This window comes from Gopherus evgoodei, chromosome 10 (genome assembly GCF_007399415.2).
Source record: "Gopherus evgoodei ecotype Sinaloan lineage chromosome 10, rGopEvg1_v1.p, whole genome shotgun sequence".
NCBI lineage: Eukaryota > Metazoa > Chordata > Testudines > Testudinidae > Gopherus > Gopherus evgoodei.
Genome location: NC_044331.1, coordinates 49,798,647 through 49,806,015, shown reverse-complemented (window position 1 = coordinate 49,806,015; position 7,369 = coordinate 49,798,647). Strand labels below are relative to the sequence as shown.

The 7,369-nt window shown below is 40.1% G+C and overlaps 1 long non-coding RNA gene across 2 annotated transcripts; it reads left to right on the top strand.

The window, feature by feature from the left end:
- The first annotated feature begins 271 nt into the window (after window positions 1-271).
- Window positions 272-1,915, top strand: LOC115659153. Of its 2 annotated transcripts, none has more exons than XR_004002458.1 (6): window positions 272-372; window positions 463-566; window positions 654-737; window positions 847-945; window positions 1,050-1,113; window positions 1,199-1,915. It is a non-coding gene; the product is annotated as an uncharacterized LOC115659153 (long non-coding RNA). The 2 variants fall into 2 exon arrangements; XR_004002457.1 differs by having other exon boundaries at window positions 447-566.
- The last annotated feature ends 5,454 nt before the right edge of the window (window positions 1,916-7,369 follow it).

Here is a 7,369-nt window from a genome sequence, read left to right as displayed (position 1 = left end):
GTCTTTTTCTAAAGGAGGCAGCTTTTCTGGTTTAACCCTAGTAAATAAAACACATTAAAACTAGTAAATACCATTGTAGGTTACGAAAAACCGAGGTTTAAAAGGAAAATTGACAAAGGCAAAGCCTGTTTGGTAAGCACGGGGAAAAAAAGCATTGAATCTATTCAATATCAGTGTAGATTAAGAAAAAAGAGAGGTGAAAAGAAAAAAAGCACATGGTAAAATCAGAAGGAGAGAGAGAGAGAGAGAGAGAGAGAATTTTTACCTTTGCACTTTTTCTGTAAAATGAGGCAGCTTTCCTGGTTCAAACCCTCTCAGGCTTGTTATTAAAAAATTGTTGTCAGATTTGGAGAAACAGAATTAAAGGCAGAGGTAAACCTTTTTTTTAATAACAAATTATAAAATGTTTTATAATAATAAAGGGATAAATATTTTTGATTTTATAGGGGGGAATGGAAGAAGAGCCTACGTATGAGGACATGGCAACCGAGGAACCGCCGCAGGATAGCGATGTTGAAAACCAGCCGATAGACCCCGAATTATGGAAAGATGGCGATATTGTTACGGTAAAAGCTTTACCCCTTGTAAAAAAATAAAATAAAAAAATTATTGTATTTACACTTTTTAAAAAAATGACTTGATTTTTTTAACAGATAACAAAGCCGGGGCCATACAAGATTACTGCTTTGGTGTGTGACTAATGGCCAACAGTTGCAGAGACAGAAACTCCCGAGGAGGTAACGACACCTAAACTTATTTGCTAGATATATATATATATATATATATGATATATATTTTTGTGTATGACACTAATTAAGCTTTACTATACGTTTGGTTTAATAATAGGCTGCTGAAACTATGATTGACGGAGCCGTTGCCGGAGGCGATTCAGAAACAAAGGCTACAAACGGGGTGTCAATGGTAAAACCCAAAGAGCATGGCGAGGTAAAACTTACTAAAATAATTTTTAAAAAATATAAATATAAACTATAAAAATGTAAAATATAAGAGCGGTAAACTAAAACTGTATGTTTTCTGTTTAATAACAGAAAGGTGCTACGGGGTCCGACGGTGCCTCAGCTGAGGATGATGATAATTCAGAATCAGACGAAGGTACGATTGAGGTAGCACATATAAACTGTAGGCTTTTTTATTTTAAAATTTTTGCAACAAAAAATTTAAAATCTTTTCTTAACAGACGTCTTCAGAGGATGAAGAGAAGCGGCCTTTAAGCAGAACAACCGTAATATGTAGCTGTTGTTTTTGTGTGAAGCAAGATGTTAAAAAAAAGTCTGTAACAAGTAAGGAGAGGGACCAGAACAGCTGTGAAGAAGAAGATGCCGTTATGGTTGATATTATTAGAGCTGTTGTAGGAAAAGCCTTTTCCACTGTTTGAAAAATCAACTTTTGGAAAACTGTGCAGCCTGCGCTTTAAATAAGTCCAACCCTTTTAGTCATCCTTGTAATTTTTGGGATCGCTCAGAAGTATTTTACCAGCTTAGACGTATTTCTTCTAAACTGAACGCGGCCCAGCTTGTAAATATAATTATAGCTGAAGGCTACAAACTGAAAAAAATTAACCACTGAAACTATAACCAAAGTTGTTAAAATGATTAGGGAGGTTGCAAAAACATCTGACCTTGCTGGTAGACCTGTCAAAAGAGGTGTCCCCCGATATTGGCCGGTCGGTGTGTAGCAGGGTTCGCAAATGGATTATAAAACTTTTTACACGCAAGCTTGTGACCCTAGCGGCTTAAAAAAATATTAATTAAGATGCCTTGTAAAAAAATTGTATCACAGTTTTTATATTACTTTGCTTATGCGTTAAAAAATGTATGTAATTGTACCGTAAATTACTTTGCTGCTGCTTTAAAAGTCAAATGTGTATAGACGTCGTTGTGTTAAATAAAAAGAAAAGGAGAAGCAAACTTTTGTGTAGCGTGTGTTTTAAAGCAAGACGGGGTAAGCTAAAGAAAATTTATTACTCACCCGAAAGAACTGGTAGTTTTGGGGGCATAACACCCTTATTTCAGGCCGCTAAAAGACACCTTAAAACCTTAAGCAGAAAGCAGGTTTCCGCTTGGCTTGCGGATCAAGATGCTTACGCTTTACATAAACCAGCAAGGCTTAAATTTAAAAGAAATAAAACAGTGGTGTCTAATGTGGATACGGAATGGCAGGCAGATTTGGCTGATATGGCCGCCTATTCAAAACACAATGACCACCGTAAATATATTTTAACAGTGATAGATATTTTGTCTAAATATGCCTGGGCGGGAACCCTAAAAAAAATAAAACAGGAAAAGAGGTGGCAGAGGCGTTTAAAGCTATTTTTACAAACGGGCGCGTGCCTCGAAAATTACAACCAGACCGAGGAAAAGAGTTTTTAAACAAAGCTTTAAAAAAATTGTTTAAGCAATATCGGGTACACCATTTTGCGGGAATAGTGGAGAGGTTTCACAGAGCTTTAAAATCCAAGATGTGGAGGTATTTTACCGCCCGTAACACCTTTCGCTACATTGATGTGCTGCAGGCCTTCATAGATGGTTACAACAGAAATTATCACAGAACTATCAGAGGGCGCCCAATTGACGCGACACAAGCTAATGCGCTAAGCGTGTGGGAAAACCGTCTACGGGGGTAGTTTTAAAATAAAGACGAAACGTGTAATTTTTTAAAAAGGGGATCACGTAAGAGTATCTAAAACGAAGGGCACTTTTGAAAAGGGCTATCAGCAACCCTTTACCGATGAAATATTTATCGTGTCAGGGGGTTTATTAAGGGGACAAAGACCGGAGTATGATTACAAGATTATGAAGGTGAGGAAGACGCGGGGCCTTTTTACCCTGAAGAGTTACAAAAAGTAAACCCTAACCAGGGCCGCGTTTAAGGGTAGAAAAAATTTTAGCAAAAAAAGGTCGGGGAAGAAACAATTTTTTTTTGTAAAATGGAAGGCTGGCCTAAAAAATTTAATAGTTGGGTTAAAGCGTCTCAAGTGCACGACCTTTAAAAAAAATGACTGAACAAAGTTTTTACATGACCTTAGGAAGCAATTCCTCAGCGGGGGCTATTCCTTAAAATACCAGTTCCAATTTTACAATACAACTAGCCAAGCCTTTAAATTTAATAGGGCGGTCGGATGTCGCCTTATCGGAAATTCATTAGGGCTTAGCTACACTCACACTTTACAGCGCTGCAACTGGGGTGTGAAAAAACACCCCCCTCAGCGCTGCAAGATACAGCACTGTAAAGCGTCAGTGTAATCAGGCTACACCCGTAAGGGATGTGGTTTACATGCAGCGCTGGGCCCAGCGCTGCCGCTCTGACTGCACCCACACTTCAAAGCGCTGCCGCGGCAGCGCTTTGAAATTCCAAATGTAGTCATACCCTTACTGTCACTCTTGGAACACGCTTCTTTACGGTTCAGCATTTACGTTAGCATCGGTAAAAAAATTCGAACCTACAACCAGCATATCGGAACCATTACTATTGAAATAAAGACGGATCAAAATAAACACGTTTCATTTAGTTTTGGAAAGAAATGTTAAACTACATCTGCGCCCCCAAAAAGCTGAAGAATGGTGACTATGAAAAACTACGGGGACCCCTTTTTGTATACTACTACAAGGCCCAGGCTGGCTATGGCTTACCAGGATATCAAGGAATACCCGTTATGTACGGGGCAGGTTTAGGAGGATATTTCGCAGTCTTTTTAGAAAAGCCGTGCCACTTTTAAAAAGAGGTTTTGACATTATTAAACCCCACATGACAACAGCCGCAAAAAATATAACCAAAGACGTCGTAAACCACGTGTCTAGCGCAGTTATAAACAAAATAGGAAGCACACATGCAACAAGAAGCTTCCGGTTTAGTAGTAATGAGAAGAAAAAGAGCAGCGTTGCGCCAGCCATTTAAAGGACCACCTAGACCCTTAAAAAAAAGCTGTCAGAAGACGTCTTAGCCATATACCTAAAAGGTGTCCTAAGAAGAGAAAGCGTCGCCTTACCCGCGGTAAAGGGGATATATTTTAAAATGGCTTTTATTCATTGTGGCTCTGACGAATGCACCAAGTCGGAACTGGATTTATTTTAAATACCCCGACACAAACCAGTATCGAAAATAGCTTTTATGTAGAGGTGCCTCCTTTGGCCGCTTTAACGGTAAACGCCCCTCTTTAATTTTTTATTTTGGGATCGGGATCATTACTTAGACCTTAACAACACGCTGCTGTACGTGTGCTGCAAGGTGATAAAAGAAGACGGGTCAGACATTGATGATGATGCCCGGATGACCCTAACAAACTACCCCATAGCCACTCTTTTTAACCAGCTGGATGTTACTTTAGGCGATCGTCTTATTAGCCAGAGCAGTAATTGTTACCCTTACAGAGCCTTAGTAGAGCTAATTTTAAACTACAGCCACGACACCCTCACTACACAGTTTTCGACAGGCGGATTTTAAAAAGACAAGGCAGGGGGCCACGAAAGCACCCTTTTGGTTGGCCAGGCCAGTGAGGGGTTTATACGGAGGGCCGAACTAACGGCCGGCAGCAGGAAACTGGATTTGTTCGGACCTTTACACAGCGATTTGTTTTTTGAAGAAAAACTACTGCTAAACGGCGTGGACTTAAAAATCAAACTAACACGTAGCAAAGATGTTTTTTGCCTCATGAGCGGGACTGCCAACCAGAATTATAAAGTACACATTATTTCGGCGTCCCTGTTTGTAAAACGTGTAAAAGTAATCCCGGGGGTTGGTTTGGGGCAGGCTGACGCTTTAATGACCGCCAACGCTGAGTACCCCGTAGACCGGGTATGCATAAAGGTGTTTAGCATACCGGCCGGCAGTCTTGTCAGTAACCAGGAAAGCCTTTTTTCGGGACAACTCCGCAAGCAGCTAGTAATCGGTTATATACATAACGACGCCTTCAGCGGCAGCTACGTTAAAAACCCTTTTAACTTTAGACATTATAACGTTAATTTTGTGGCCTTGTATGCGAATGGTGAACAGGTGCCAGCAAAACCCCTACAACCCGATTTTGAAAATGGAAACTGCGTGAGGGAGTACATGCAGCTCGTGCAGGCTACTGGAAAATATGTAAAAGACCGATCGCTCTTAATTTACCGCGATGAATTTGCCCAGGGTTATACGCTGTACGCCTTTGATTTGACCCCGGATCAGGAGTGCGCCGATCATTATTCTTTAATTAAAACTGGAAACCTGAGAGCGGAAATTCGGTTTGCAACGGCTTTGCCCTCTACGGTTAACATGATAGTGTATGGGGGTTTTGATAACGTGCTCGAAGTAAATCATAGAAGAAACGTTCTCTTTGACTATATGTAATCATGAACACCGTGCAGCTACGAGATATTTTATTACAGGACCCTTCTTTTTTAGATTTTTTTTTGGGGCCTTGCTTCCGAAAGGTTTTGTGTCCGGAAGACCTTTGGGGCTTATTGTTAACACCCACTCCCATAAGTTACCCGTGAAAATTGGGTGGCCCTTTATTTACCAAAACGAGGACCCGGCGAGCTTTTTGACTCCTACTGTTTTTCCCCAGACAGTAAGTTTTTCCCTAAGTCTATTATGACTTTTTTAAACCGTAACTGTACTAACGTTGTGTTTCATCAGAGACAACTACAGGACACCCTAGCTGTAACCTGCGGTTTTCATTGTTTTTTTTCTTTTAAAACAACGTAGTAAGGGTTTATCTTTTGATTGTATTTTAAAATTGTACACCGATGATTTACCAGAAAATGACCGCTTGGTGGTGCGATTTGTAAAAGGAAAAAGACCCGGCATGCCCAGACCTGTTTTAAGCATGTTTCAACATGTTCAAACATGTTTGTCTTTCGTGTGTTTAAAGAGGTGCATCAATAAAACACAATTTTTAATTTTGTTTACGTCTTTTATTTTACATTGTTAACAAGTCGATTTTTCGTTTTTTAAGAGGGAGGTTTTAAAAGGAAGGGGTGGTGTTACTTGTGGCCTTGACCGGCTTTAGCCCTATTTTTAGACGCTCTAAAAATTGTTTATTGGTAACATGCCCTACGATGGTCGTAGGCACGTTTAGCTCTGCCAAGGCTTTCATAAAAACATGCCACCGTTTAGGAGTCCTCTTGTTAGCGAAAGAATAAGAGCCGGTTACCCCCCCGACTAAATCGAGCATGTGAGACCCCTCAATCGCTTTCCCCCGGTACACAAAACGGCCGTTATCAGCCCAAGAAGAAACATCTTTACGCTGTTTAAGCTTATTTAACAATATTTCAGCTTTTTTTTTATAGCGAGGATTTACGCCCTGCAACAACTCCTGAATATCAAAGTCCGATAAACCCCCCTGAACTTTAGGAGGTTGAAGCTCCTTTTGCTCTCGCTCTTGCTCGGGGAAAAAAAGAGATTTATTTTAGTTTTTTCCATTTCACCACGCTTGGCCAATACGAGGTATCTTTGCAGGACCCCCCCTCGTCGAGTTTAGCCTTTTTGTAGTCGGATAAACCGGTACTTTGAAGTATGTCTTTCATTTCTGAAGCCAATTGGCGAGTGGTTGTGGTTCTGATATTTTCTTCACCGCTAGAAGCCCGCTTTATTTGTTCTAACTGGTGGCTAGGAACGAGGTACATTTTTTCAGCGTGTTCCATTATCTGTTAATTAAAAGGCTTGACAGCAGAGGGCGTGCAAAGATTAACAAAGGGCCAATAAAGCCACCGGTTTGTTTTACAATAAGCTTTTTTCTTTTCAGGGATAGCTTTTTATCGCTTAGTTTTTAATAATTTTTCGCTTTTTTTAAGGATGCTAATTTGTCGAGGTTTTAGAGGAACGTTTCCTTTTAAAGTGTTAAGCACTATTTCTGAGATGGCCGCTACTAGGTCGTCAGAAGCCGTACAGAGCTTTCTTTAAGGCGGCTTGCCTTTGATAAGAAATATTAAAAGAGCCAGGTTTTTTTGCACACGGTTAGACATGTTTGTTCGGGTGGCGATTTTTTTTTTTAAAATGGAAGATTAATAAAAAATAACTATTTTTATGGTTTTTTTAAAGGTGTATGCACAGGCCCAGTCTGGGGGGAAAAGACCTGTTCTTAACCTGAGGTTTTCAGGCGTTGAAGCGTTTAAATCCACCCCGTAGGGGTTTTTGGTAGCGTCCTCAAAAGCCTCAAAAAAACCCCTGCGTTTTAGCAGGGTACATTTGCCGGCCAAAGTGGTAACTTGTACTTTATCGCGGGGGGGGGGTTAAAAAGAACCATATATTTAGTATTTACATTAATTGTACGGCTTTTTTTCCCTGACAAAACATATTTTGCACAATGTACTTAAGTTTTTGTGGTGTACCTATTTTGTAAAGGCTTTTTCAATTTCATCTCTTTCAGAAGCAG